We start from the raw sequence: 13,796 nt of genomic DNA on the forward strand, positions 1-13,796 counted from the left end.
GTTCTACACACAGCATCCAGGATGATAACTCAAAAACAAAATCATGTCATTCCTCCATTCAAAACCTCTAGTGGTTCACCAAGACTTTCATGTAGGAAAAAGTGCTTCCAATCATCATGTTCTTTTCTCTGCTGGTACTCCTTTGGATGGTCCTTTGCTGTCTGCCTCTTGGAGGTCTCTTAAATTCTCTGTCATTTGCTTCACAACTTCTCTAACAATATTGACACCACTGACTCACCTCAGGGTCAGGAGGCCTTGTAGAACTGTGGTCTCATGATTTCATTTTGCTATCAACATATTGTAAATATCAACATGGTTTTCTTCATTCACAAGCTGCATTTCTAAGCAATAGCTATCTTCATGGTACATCACCGTTATTTCAGTTTTATAGTCTCAGGTAAGTTTATGTAACATAATATCAATGGTTATGATGCATGCGATCGACTTTATAGAAAAGCATTACTTATGCAGTGTAGTCAAGACAAGACTTTTATTTCCCTCTCTCATCGATTCTTTACATTTTATTCTCAGATGGAAACTTGGTCAAGTTCTCTGGATTTTCTTGTCTATCTGGGTAGAAGATAGTTTTGCCATATTTTCAGGTTGCATTCACTGCAAAAACCAGGATGACCTGCTCTTCATAATAAAACCTTGAACTTAATTTAAAGTCAAATCTTTCTTTCACGTTCTCCCAATCAGGCTTACATGGGCAGGTCCTTTACAGTTGGAGACAAAGATGGCCCTTTTTTTTCCCTCTCTCCACTCTCTCTCTCTTCTTCCTCTGCTGAGTGAAGTTTTAGGACTCTCTGGGATAAGTGCATGTGGTGGAGAGGGAGTAAAGCAGGGTATTGCAGTTTCAAAACATAATGACACATCCTTTGCTGCTCCTCAAATGCAGAAGCAGCATATGGGTTTGACAGCTTAGGATCTTGTTGGACTTGTGACTTTCTTGACCTAATGAGTGTAGTGAAAGCAATGGTATGTGACTTCTGAGGCTAGGGTAAAAGAGGTCATACAATTTCTTCTAGGTGCTTTTGACACACTTTACTCTCTTGGCATGATCCTTCTCAAAGAACAGCTTCCACACTGAGAAAAACCCACATGGCATAGCAAGGCCTACTACGGTTGCTTCAGTTACTTGTCAATGCTAAACACAGCCTTTGGGTATCCCAATCATACCAGCTCCCATGCCAAGATGTAAAATTTAAAGAGAAATTCATTTCTAGATTTTTCCAAGTTCACGTGAGACACCTGGTGAACATGAGAGTGAGTGCCTCCTTAGATTTTGCAGCCTAGATAGCCTACTGGGTTCACCTTGGTCTGCCTTGCCTATCCTCTATTCATTTGAAATACCCCCAGTCATTGAAGCTTTCTCATGGCTGAATCTACAGATATCATGGAGCAGGAACATGTCATCCATAATATATACTGTCTTAATACAGAATCCATGAACATAATAAAATCCATATCCTGTTGTGTCATTAAATTCAGGGTGATACTACACAATAACAGATGCCTAGAACCAAAGGCAGGATCTTTCTTATTTGTACTAAACTTCTTGTCACTTAAGAAATTCTTGTGGTCTCTGCCCTATGCTTAATAGAGGAAAAAGTAGGCCCAAATATCCATCATGTCGGATTAGGCCCCAACTTCCTTAACAAGACTCCTAAAGCACAAGAAATAAAATCAAGAATTAATAAATGGGATGAATTCAAACTGAAAAGCTTCTTTTCAACAAAAGAAACAATCAAGAAAAGAGAGCCTACATTTTGGAAGCAAATTTTTGCCACATGCACATCAGATAGAGCAACTAATCTCCAGGATATATAAAGAACTAAAACAACTTAACACCAAAAAACCAAACAACCCAATCAATAAATGGGCTAAGGAGCTAAACAGACACTTCTCAGAAAAAGATATACAATCGATCAACAAATATATGAAAAAATGTTCAACATCTCTAGTAATTAGAGATATGCAAATCAAAACTACTCTAAGATTTTATCTCCAGTAAGAATGGCAGCTACTAAGAATACAAACAATAAGTGTTGACAAGGATGTGGGGAAAAAGGCACACTCATACATTGCTGGTGGAACTGCAAATTGGTACAGCCAATATTGAAAGCAGTAGAAAGATTCCTTTGAAAACTGGAAATCGAACCACCATTTGACTTAACTATCCCATTCGTCAGTCTATACCCAAAGGACTTAAAAACTACAGGGACACAGCCACATCAATGCTTATAGCGGCACAATTCACAATAGCAAAACTGTGGAATCAACCTAGATGCCCTTCAGTAGATGAATGTATAAAGAAAATGTGGTATATATACACAATGGAATATTACTCAGCAATAAAAGAGAATAAAATCATTGCATTTGCAGGTAAATGGATGGAGTTAGAGAAGAAATGCTAAGTGAAGTTAGCCAATCCCAAGAAACCAAATGCTGAATGTTCTGTCTGATAGAAGGATGCTGATTCATAATGGGATTGGGGGGTGGAGCAGGGAAGCATTAGATGAACTCTAGATAGGGCAAAGGAGAGGGAAGAGAGTGGAGGGAGTTTGGGGGGCAGGAAAGATGATGGAATGAGAGGGACATTATTAGCCTAGGTACACGTATGTGTGCACATATGCTGCAATGCTATATAGTGTACAACCAGAGAAACGAAAGTTGTGCTGCAATTGTGTACAAGAATCAAAATGCATTCTGGTATCATATACCCAATTAAAATAGATTAATTAATTTGAAAAAAAGAAATTGTTGTGGTCTCTGGGCTTGGTGAATATTTAAAATCAACTCTTTCCCTCAGTCATTTTTAGAACTTCCCTTTGCATTCTTCCTAGGGGAAATTCAGTGATGCAAAGGAGGGTGGGTCTCATAACACAGTCATCTCTAATGTGTCCCTCACAATTGTCCCTCTTCCCATTGGCCTCCCTTGACCTTTTTACTGAAGTGGGTAAAGGATTTCTGAGTTGTTTGCACATAGCTGTCCAACTGTTGGCATTTCTGTTAAAATGGGGGTTATCATTTTAGCATAATATTAAACAAGTTATGATTTGTTAGTTTTATTATTAGAGTTTTTTTAATAGTTTTATAAGTGGCAACCTGTTATATCTGACAATTTGAGCATCTGTGAAGGACTTGGGTGGCCTTTCTTGAAAAACGTAAGGACTCAGTATATCTTAGGCCAATAGGAATGCAGTGAGAGTGAATCCATTGTTCCTTTTCTGTTCATGGTCTGGACAGTGGCGCAGGAAGTGAAGGACATTGAGTTTATGATGGGCTATTTAATAACATGCTGAATCTTTTAGTGTCAGGAACATTCTTAGTGTTGTCACTTCCATTTCTAGGTACTTACAATGTGCCTGAGAGCTGTAAGAAATAGTGCCTGACCCAGGGCCTGCAACTTAACAGATGGTCAGTACATATTGGTTTGATGGTTGTGAGAGAGAGTTTAGTGGAGGTTGGAAAACTTTTTCTGTAAAGGCCAGATGGTAAATGTTTTAGGTATATATTTTAGAAACCAAATATTTGGTTTCTGTTGTAATGTCTGAATTCTTCTTAGATGTGGTGAAAGCAGACATAGACAATATGCAAATGAATGGGCATGGTTGTGTTTCTGTAGAACTATTACAAAAACAGATGGTGGGCCAGATTTGGCCCATGGGCCAATTCTTGCTTTAGAATTGGACAATTCTGAAATTTAGAACTAGTTCCACTATGTCAATCATGAGACTTTTTACAGGTCATATAATTTATCTATGTATAGATTTTCTTTGTAAAATGAGAGTAGTCATTGTTATAATATGGATTATGTTAGTATGTATATGAGGCAATTAGCATAGTGTCAAGGACATTCTAGAAATATTCAGGAGAGCTGTTGTTACTGCTATTATTATTTCTATACTTCCAGAAAACCATGAAATACTAGCCATTTCTTTAACTAGATGCCTATAATTCTTCCTTTGTCAGATATCCTTGTTGCATAGCAACTGGGAAAGCTCTTCTGTAGATACTTCTGGTCTACCAGAAGTTTCCCTGTCCATGGGATTCTAGGTTATAGCATCCTCTTCAAGTCCCATTGAAAGCCCTTGATGATCTAGTAATGTTTTTCAGATTCTCTGCTCATCATTGTTATTGATCTCATTTAGCTCTTCATCATAGAAACTTTCTTATAGTGCCCTCTCACACCAACTCTGATTTCTCCAATGCATTTTATAAACTTCCATCCAAATTATATTTTTAAAACAGATTATGGCATATCTTCAGTAATTAAAAAATTTTGATTCCTAGATGACTACAGAATAAAATGTAAATTCCAACACCTGACATTGAAGAGGCTACATCTTCCCACAGTCTGCTTTCCCAGGTTCATCTCTCATTTTCACTCCCGATTTAATTGATATTCTACTCCTACCAAAATACACACTAAAGTCTTTTGATCCCGAAGAATGCCATGTTTCTCCTTTGTGCTTTGATAATTCTTTACAGGTATAATTATATTATGATTAGTTTTTACAATGATCTTTCTCTCCTGATAAATTTGAAATTCTTGAAGGTAGGGATTCCTGTATCTTCCTGTCTCTGATATCTTTAGATGGGGAAAGATATGTGAGACACTACAACTCTTCTTTGATCCTTTCTTCTAGTATTTAATTTTCCAAAGTCAGAGTTGAATCCTGAGAATAGGTTGAGTTGTGGCATCTATGATTTTCTTAACCATTCTCACAAAGGTGAAAATTTTATTCCTCTTTCTTATGAAATGTTACAATATTTATTAGACTTTGCTTTAATGTTCACTTATTTTTTCCCTACTAGCTTTGGAAATCACATAGATAAGGTTTTATTTTTTTAGTATAGTATCTAGTTAGTGCTCAAAAAGTTTTCAGAACAGATGGATAGATGAATGGATGAATGAATGCCTAAATCCTCAAGCAATATCTCTTTTAATTACATCTATTAAAATCACAGTGTTTTAGTTAATATGTTGAAATTTCTTTCTGTTTCTATGTATTAAGTAAAAAAAGGAGCTATTTAAGATGACAAAACATTTTCAAACATTGCTTCATACTATGAATAGCTTGAAAAAGTCCTGGAAACTAAACAAAAAAGCAATTAAGGAAAGCAAATTGACATGAAGGTTTGAATCATTAAAAAAATAATGAGAGAATTATTTTATATGTGCAGATGTTTAATGTATAAATGTCAGTGCCAATGACTTGTCACCATTCTGTACTTGGAGCATTTTGTGATTTTGAGAAGTACAAGATTTTGGGAAAACAGTACATATACAGATGAACTACTGATCTGTTGTTTCAGAAGGATGTTCTCAGATTAGCCAAATGTGAAACTCTAATTATGATTAGCCTGGCTCACTGCATATTTGACAGAAGAAACACATGCTTTGGAAATGTCAATTCAAAACAACTTGCCTTATTTTATTTTTTTTATAAAACTGCTCAATGTTAATATTATATGCATTTCAATCCATAAAATATTATTTTTGGCTAGAAATGTTATTTAAAAATAGGACTTACTTGCATCAAATATACATTGGCCTTCTATCCATGTCTTCACTGTCATAAATATGTTTCTTTAAGTAAATCTTAGATGTTATCATCAATTAGGTAATTTTAAATGTTCATAATACTTTTTTTAAACACAGAAATATCAATAGATGTGCTATTATAGCCTTTGTGTTAAAGATTTTAAACAATTTCATAATTGAACATTTTGCTGTCTCTCCTTTGTCCTTTACTGGGGATTGTTTTTCAATAATATAGGAAGTTAGCCTTCCTAAGTCAGATGCTTTTAGCAGTTGTTGAATCTTTAGAGGATCCATGCCATTTTCCTATATAACATATGATATTAAGGAAAACAAAATTTCAAAAGAATTCAAAAAATAATTCCAAAAAATAATGATAAGGGTTATGGGGAGAACGAGAAAGAGACATGCACAGAAGCCAATGTTCTTCGATGAGCATAGCCTTAACAATTATGTGCTCTGCTGAATTTCATGAAGCTACATCATAAGCACTGAAAATACTATTTATTCCCTCATAAAACTGAAGAGAGACTTCATTTGTGATCTTTTAGGGAGAGCCAAAGGGATGATCGTAAGCATGGTCAAGAAATCGAAATTCCAAGTTCAGGGCTGAGGTTGGCATAATTTAAAAGCAGGAGAGAAGAAAATGCTGTCGGAGGTCTTGGGCAAGCCTGCTGATACTAATAATGCTGTTCTTTGTCACAGCACCATACAAACACACTAACTCTTTGATCTTTACCCTATCTTTTCCCTTTTTTGGGGGGTGGTGCTAGAGTTGGAACCTAGGGCCAAGGCAAGTGCCATGCCACTCCAATACACCCCAGGCTCCCCTTATTCTATCTTAGAAATTACTAATGTCTTTTGAAGAGAGGTGAATAACTGAGATATAGATATTGTATTGTTTTGCAAGGGTTCTTCAGGGGTCATTGTAAGCCACAAAACTATAAGTCAGGCATTTGGAACTTTTAGGATCAGACTCAAGTAATTTCTCTTAAAAAATGTCCCCATGGTAATAACAAAAACCAACTGATTTTCTCAATTCAATGGCAGAAGTTTTTTCTCAAATTTACTCAAATTCTATTTTGTTTTGGTACAGATATTTTGAAGAAAAACTGATATTTAGTTGTTTATAGAAAGTTGTAGATAAATTATGACTAGACTTGAAAAAAATCATCAACCTTTATTCTTGCTAAGGACAAATTATGAAAGGTGAAATTTTCTTTCTTGCCTTCCCCAAACCCCTCCAGCCCTCCCCATCCCTACCTTCTTTAGCAATTATCTCCTAGGCTGGGTCACTATTTTCCACCCTGTTGACTCGTGACCTTCTAGTTCTAAGTAGTGAGTAGTAGTGATTAGGAGATTGACTCAAGGGGAGATGATCAAAATCTGCACACTGTCTGTCTCTTAGGAGATAGGTGGCCTCACTGAGTTTCTTCCTTGGCCTCTCCAAGCTTCATTTTCCCCTTTTGTTTACTGGGATAATAGTAGTATTTCCTTCAGATCATGTATGCAGCAGACTTGGTCCAAATGTCTGGAAAACTTTAGGTATTAATTAAATCCTAATTATTTTGTTGCTCCCTTTTTAAAAAATTCTTTGTCTTATTTCTCTCTTTCTTCCTATTTTGCTATCTTCTCAAGCTCTTAAAACTTGCTCTGATAATTAATTCTTACCCAGTTGTTAAAAAAATATTTCATGGCAGATACCCAAAGATAGCTTCAGTTACAAAGAAAAACTTTATAGCTGGTGATGACTTAACCATCTATTTGAACCTCAAGTGCAGTGCTTTAATTTAATCATTATTTAGCTCCTTATTATTATTTAATTCATGATACATGCAAACTCATACTTACTTACTTTCTCCATTTCCATTTCCGACACTTCAATAGCAACCACTTTAATATATTTAATGTACATTTTTTCTTTTGCTTTGTTAGAGATTTTGTATTTTCATTTTACTTGCACATATCTCAATTGATGTAAATAGTATGCTATGTATTAGATCTCTCTCTCTCTCTCTCTCTCTCTCTCAGTAGCTATTTCACACCATAGGATATTTTTCAGATCTCAGATCCAGCCAAGTTGTTAGGTGCATTTCAATTCCTCTGTTTAGCTGCATAATACCATAGGTGGGATCAATTCAAAGCTTTTCAAAGTTTTCACCAAAGAATTTCTAAAGGCTGAGGAGAGTAAATTTACACTCTTGTGCCTCTCAAAGGGCCCAAAGCTCGAGGATCTAGCTGCATATTTCTTTGAAATAATTTGATTTATCATTTAAAAATAATACATGTAGGTTTTACACTATTTTGTAATATATTCATATTTGTTTACTATAAAAATGACACTTTGGATCAGAGTCTGTTTAACTTCTATTTTCACGAAATCAACGAAAACTACACTCTCAGAAGATGTACCAATGTTTTTCCTGGGAGAGTTCATGCTTCCTGCACACTGCATGTATCCCAAGATTGAGAAGCCTGGTCTTAATCTCAAATAAGCAATTGCTAAAAGTAGGATTTTAGGCACAATTTTGCTTAAGAGAGAATAATACTCAAATCCCTTCTTACTAGGAACAGCAGCCCTGATAAATATGCTTAGCACTGAACACTTGAAACTTGTCATTTCCCACAGTGAACTGCTGAGGCCACAGACTTCTGCTCCAACACTGCTATTATAATAGAGATAACTAAATTTGCCCCTACAGGAACAACTTTTTGAAGGAAACCAAACCTTTAGGAGATTTGCTATGTGGTACCTGTAGAATGGCACTGTGGGGTGTCTTATTGGAGAATTCAAGGAATTGTCCCGACATTTCTGTTAATAATTTCCCAAGTGACCTAAAATAAACATGATCAAATGAATGACTTTATATAGCACCTCTTCCAATCAGATGTGACCCACAACTATTTTGTTGACAGATGTTCTAGAACTGCTAGTGTGTTTCTGCTTTTGAACCTTTGCTAATGATGTTTTAAACCTTTCCCCTCTCTTTTACCTTTCTCCTTTTGTGATTCAGGCCGGGGCTTATTTGTTCTACTTACCTGATTTTCATTCATTATTCTGTTTCTCTGAACTCCCTTGCCACTTTAAGATTCCTTAATTTAGTCATGTTTCCTTATTCTGTCATGTGTTAATCTTGACTGTAAACTTCTGTGGGAAAGGATTACATTTTACATGTTTTTGAGAATCTGCCTTGGCACTTAGTATACATGTAGTAAGTCCTCAGTGTATGCTACTGTCTGATTGAATTGGCATACCTGGGAATGTCTGGTTGAATTTTAATTGCCTCAGAATGTGTATCACAGACCAAAAGCATGGTCATCACTTGGAGCTTGTTAGAAGTGCAGAACGTGGGCTTCATCTAGGATTCACTGAGTCAGAGTTGGCATTTGAAGATGTCCCAAGTGATGCAGATTAAAGTTGAGACATACCTAGTGTCCTTCCAGGCCTCCATTAACAAATTCTTCAAACACTCAAATTTCAGTATCATTAAATGTCAATTAAAACTTGAAAAGTTTGGAACAACAGAATTAAATTTTACAGTATCTTTTTGAAACTTGATTTCTCAATTACACCTCAGGCCAAACTTGAGTTAGTCTCTGAGCCAAGAATGGTTTCCATATTTTTAAATAGTTTCAAAGAAGTCCAAAAAGAAGATTTCAGGAACATTATATGAGATCAATTTTAGTGTCTTTAGATAAAATTTTATGGAAGCCCAGCCACGTCCACCTGATTCTATAATGTCATGGCTGCCTTTGCTTACAGTGGCAGAGCCTAACAGTTGTGACAGGGACCTGATGACCTGTGAAGCTGAAACTATTGACTATCTGGTCCTTTATGGAAGACATTTGCTGGCCTCTGATATAATTCCTAATGCTGTTTATATTGTAGGAGCTCCACAGAGATTTTAGTGGAACTTGGGGAAAAGCAATTGTGAACTTTATGTATTTGTTGACTTTCATATTCTATGTACATATAACAGGGGGAGTCATACAACTGCATTATAATTGTGTGGTATGAAAAAAATCATCTCAGAACATTGCTGGATAATTATTTTGGGGAATAACGACTTTCTTTTCTAACCAGTTACAGGAAGTAGGAGAAATAAAAGTGCTTGAAAATATCCAGTATGTCATTGTCGTTTGGAACTCAATAAGCTATTACAGTTTTGTCAGGTCCAATCTCTAAGGAGGTGAATGAAAATATATATCTCAGGCAATCTGACCCCTATCAACATCATGCATTGTGGCGACCCTGACATCTGAAGAAGAGCAATTCTACTCTGTCAAACTGGAGGCTCAAAGTTGCTGGTAAAGGTCACATACTCCTTCACCTTTAGATACTGGATATCAGATTGAAATTAAAGTGAGGAGGGATGGAGAAGGTGTCCTACATCTTCTGTCAAATTAGCCTAATCCTCATTAAGTTGTACTGCTAATTCAGCATGTTCAAAAGGCTCCTAACACTATGAGAAATGTCACCCTATGACTTTAACAGACTTAAAGGATATGAAGCTTCTTGGTTTGAGTCAATTCTTCCCTGATGCTTTGAGGGGCTATAAGCGTGTGTGTTTCCTTCCCTGCTGCTTGCAGAATCACTGTTACATCTTTGTATTTTAGGAATACAGAGTGGCAGCCATGTTGGTTTGTTGGTTAACTGAATATAACATGAGAATGTAACAAAAGAAATCCAAAGTCTTCCTGAAATACTATATTTTTATATCTTCCACAGGCAAGCTTTGTTAGTGAAAATAAGTGATACTATTGAAATGAAGGCAGTGTAAAAGGTGACAGATTTTCAAAGGTTTGAATTCTCAAGAGTTAACAAAATATTCCCACCAGAAAGATCTAATTGCCGAGACTTAAGCTCCTGCCTCAGATCATTCATCTTGAAATGTATGTTGTGGAATTGACTGTTTGCTGGATGACAATCAGAAAAGCATGAATTACACTCCTCTCACTAGTAAAATACTTTGCAAACCACTCCACTTCTTAGTAATTCAGATTCTTTGCTGCAAAATATAGACTGTGACTTCTTGACTTTTTAATAAACAGTTTCTATGATGATAAACAATAGCCAAAATAGTATATGAGTTACTTTGGATAAAAGGCTAAAAATGGAATTATCCACATAAGGAAAAGGAAAAATGGAAATCTTCCATGACTTAATATTTCTTGTGTGTACTTTTGGGGAAGAAAGGGAGAATCAACAATGTAGGTAATATCAAACTGGAAGCTCGCTGGAAAATTTAATCTAAGCTTCCCCAGAGTTCACAAACCTGGGACTGCAGATGGTATGATGATGATGATGAAGAAGAAGAAGAAGAAGAAGAAGAAGAAGAAGAAGAAGAAGAAGAAGAAGAAGAAGAAGAAGAAGAAGAAGAAAATATCCTCATTTCTTGCTCCAAACTTTAATACTAAAGTGGACTTCAATACTGAAGGCAAAGCCCTTAGTATGGCATCACTACACTCTTTCTCAGTCCTATTGCTTTTCTCAGAGACCCCAGGGTCTGAGGGTATGCTGCCACTGATCTGCAGGGCACTGTGATTGATGTACTGTGGTTCTCCAAGTGCCCAGAGTGTAGAAGATCCTTGGTGAATCAAGAGAAAACTTTTCCTTTATGCTTTGTTAGACTACATAGTCATACTACATACTCATCCTTAGACTATTTCCAAAGTTCCAATGTGGTGCTCTTGTGCATCAATATTTTGCAATGTGAAAAGTTCTTGCAGTTTTTACTTACAGATATTTCTTTGTCTATACTAGAGCCTAGTTATGTTTGTGGCTCCATCCATAGGTAGATTTGACCAATTGCTTCAGTGATGCATATGTGATCAATACTCTCATTTCGGACTTCCTTTTCAGGCCAATGCATTGCACTTTCTTCTTTGTCTCCTTGTAATAAATGGAACAAACGACTGTGCATGAGTTTCTTCAGCCTCCCTGCAATTTACTTGACAGAGCTCCTGTACCTGGTCACAGTGCCTTTCCACTCCAGCTTCAGCTATGAGGCTCCCAGTTCCCCTACAAACACTTCCATTGGGCCATCCTTCTGGTTTACTTGCCACATCCAGATCCATCCAACTCCTAGCAATGGACACAATCTCAGCTCAGGCCAGGTGGTTTGCATGGGCTGGGGTTTTTCTCCTGCTCTGTATTTGCTCAGCATTCTCAAACGACGGCATGATCCATGTTATCTCCCTCTCCCTGTAAAACCTGGAAAAATAAAATATTTGATACTACATATCAAATGATCTATAAAGTTGAGGCAGGTAGTTCATAATTCTATTTGAAATGATGTATGGAAGATTCTATTACTGTGTACTATGTGCCAATGACTGTTATTATCTAATTTAATTCTCCCCAAAGTCTGCTTTGCTTTTAGTTTGTATCCTCAAACCAAGCTACTCAAAAACAAACAACAAAACAAGCAAATAAGCAAAAATTCCTGAGATTCAGAGTTTTTATAACCTGCCAAGCTTTATTCAGTTGTAAAATTGCATGTGTTTCAAATCTTGAGCAATCAGACTGCAAAGCCCACTAGTTATTTTTCACTCTAATATATTGAAGATACTTGTATAGCCTATGAATTTTGAAAAATCCACCAGATTCCTGTCTGTATTGGAACTCTATTTATGCATGTTCCTTCAATTCATTACCCTAAACTACATACTCATCCTTATTTTGCAGTAGAAACTTTCACAATAATCTTCCAGAAGAGTATATCAATCAGCACAATAGAGAAGGACTCACTATTAAAACAAACAAGTTTAAACAATGCTATCATGCTCAACACCTTGTAGCTGACAAAATTAGCTACTCATATTACTAGCAGGGAATGCCTGGACACCTGCCATTTCCATTAGTGGAAGATGCTTCTACCCAGAGATAAATTGGTTCTAGTGGCATCTACTGTGCTCAGCCAGGAGACCAGAAACCCCTTTATTATACCAAGAAATAAGAGCAAAGTCAATGCCAAAAGAGAACAATAGGGCATGCAATTTGGTTCATTGTCCTCTGTCTATGACCAGTTGCATGGTATCATAAATACATTCCTGACAGCACTCTGCACAACTTCAATTACAGAGTCAATGGGAACATCTTCTGTGCAACTGCTTTGGTATTTCAGTATTGTTCTGGGTGTTGTAACAAAGAAAATAAGTAATTAGTGGCTTTTTTTGTGTTAAGTGCTTTAACTCCAATTTGGACAATGTATTTGAAATTTAATTGTTTCAAGGTTAATAATGCATTTTTGGGGGGTAAACAATTCTTTAGCAACTAAGGAGGCTTACTGATGGAAGGGTGAGTGTCTTCCATATGTTATTTGTAACCAAATATTTTATAATCAGTGAATATGTGACTGATTTTAACATATTAAATATTAGATTTTTCATATAATATATTAGGGTCAAATTCATAAAATCAATTAATGACATTGGTTAAGAAGTTGGAAGCATTTATTAAAATATAAAAGTAGATTTTAAAATTTCAGGATTGTATATTTGTCTTTGAAAAATTTCTATTGATATGCATAAGTAATGAAACATTTTCTTATGAAAAAGTTTTTACTTGTTCTGGTTAAGTCTAAATAGTTAAGAAACAAGGGAACACATAATATTATATTACATTTTATTCATTATATGAATATATCTATGGTCAAAGATGAAAGTGTTTTAATTAGTTCTTTAATGTACAGTGTGAAGAAGTATTCATAATTTCTTTGATGTCAGATATGGAAAATATTGGTTTGGTAATACTTGATGGTTCGTTTTTCTGTTAAAGGAATGCAACTTACTTTTTGTGGGAAATTCACATTAAATTGAAGTTTGCTAACTGTTCATTTCACTCAAGAAGAATTTTACTGTGTGCTTTCAACATGAGAAAATGTCTGAAAGTTCTCCATAGGAAATACTTTCAAAGTAGGCTGCATATAAATTATCTACACCATCGGATTTAAGATTCTGTAATCTGAGCCAGGAATGGAGGCATACTTTGGAGGTTAAAATGGAAGGGTGGCAATTCAAGAGTGGTCTTGGAAATTTAGAAAAACCATGTCTTAAAATTTAAAAAGTTGGGGGTATAACTTGAAGATAAAGTGTCCCTTTGTGCAATTTCCAATAACCCCCCCAAAAAAATAGATTTTATAATCTGTGGTTTTTGGGTTTTGTTTTTGTTTTCTTTTTCTTTTTTAGTGCTAGGGATACGGCAAGAGCCTGACCACTGAGCTGCACCCAAGCCTACATGAGCACT

This window comes from Marmota marmota, unplaced genomic scaffold (assembly GCF_001458135.2).
Source record: "Marmota marmota marmota unplaced genomic scaffold, marMar, whole genome shotgun sequence".
In the NCBI taxonomy this organism is placed as follows: domain Eukaryota; kingdom Metazoa; phylum Chordata; class Mammalia; order Rodentia; family Sciuridae; genus Marmota; species Marmota marmota.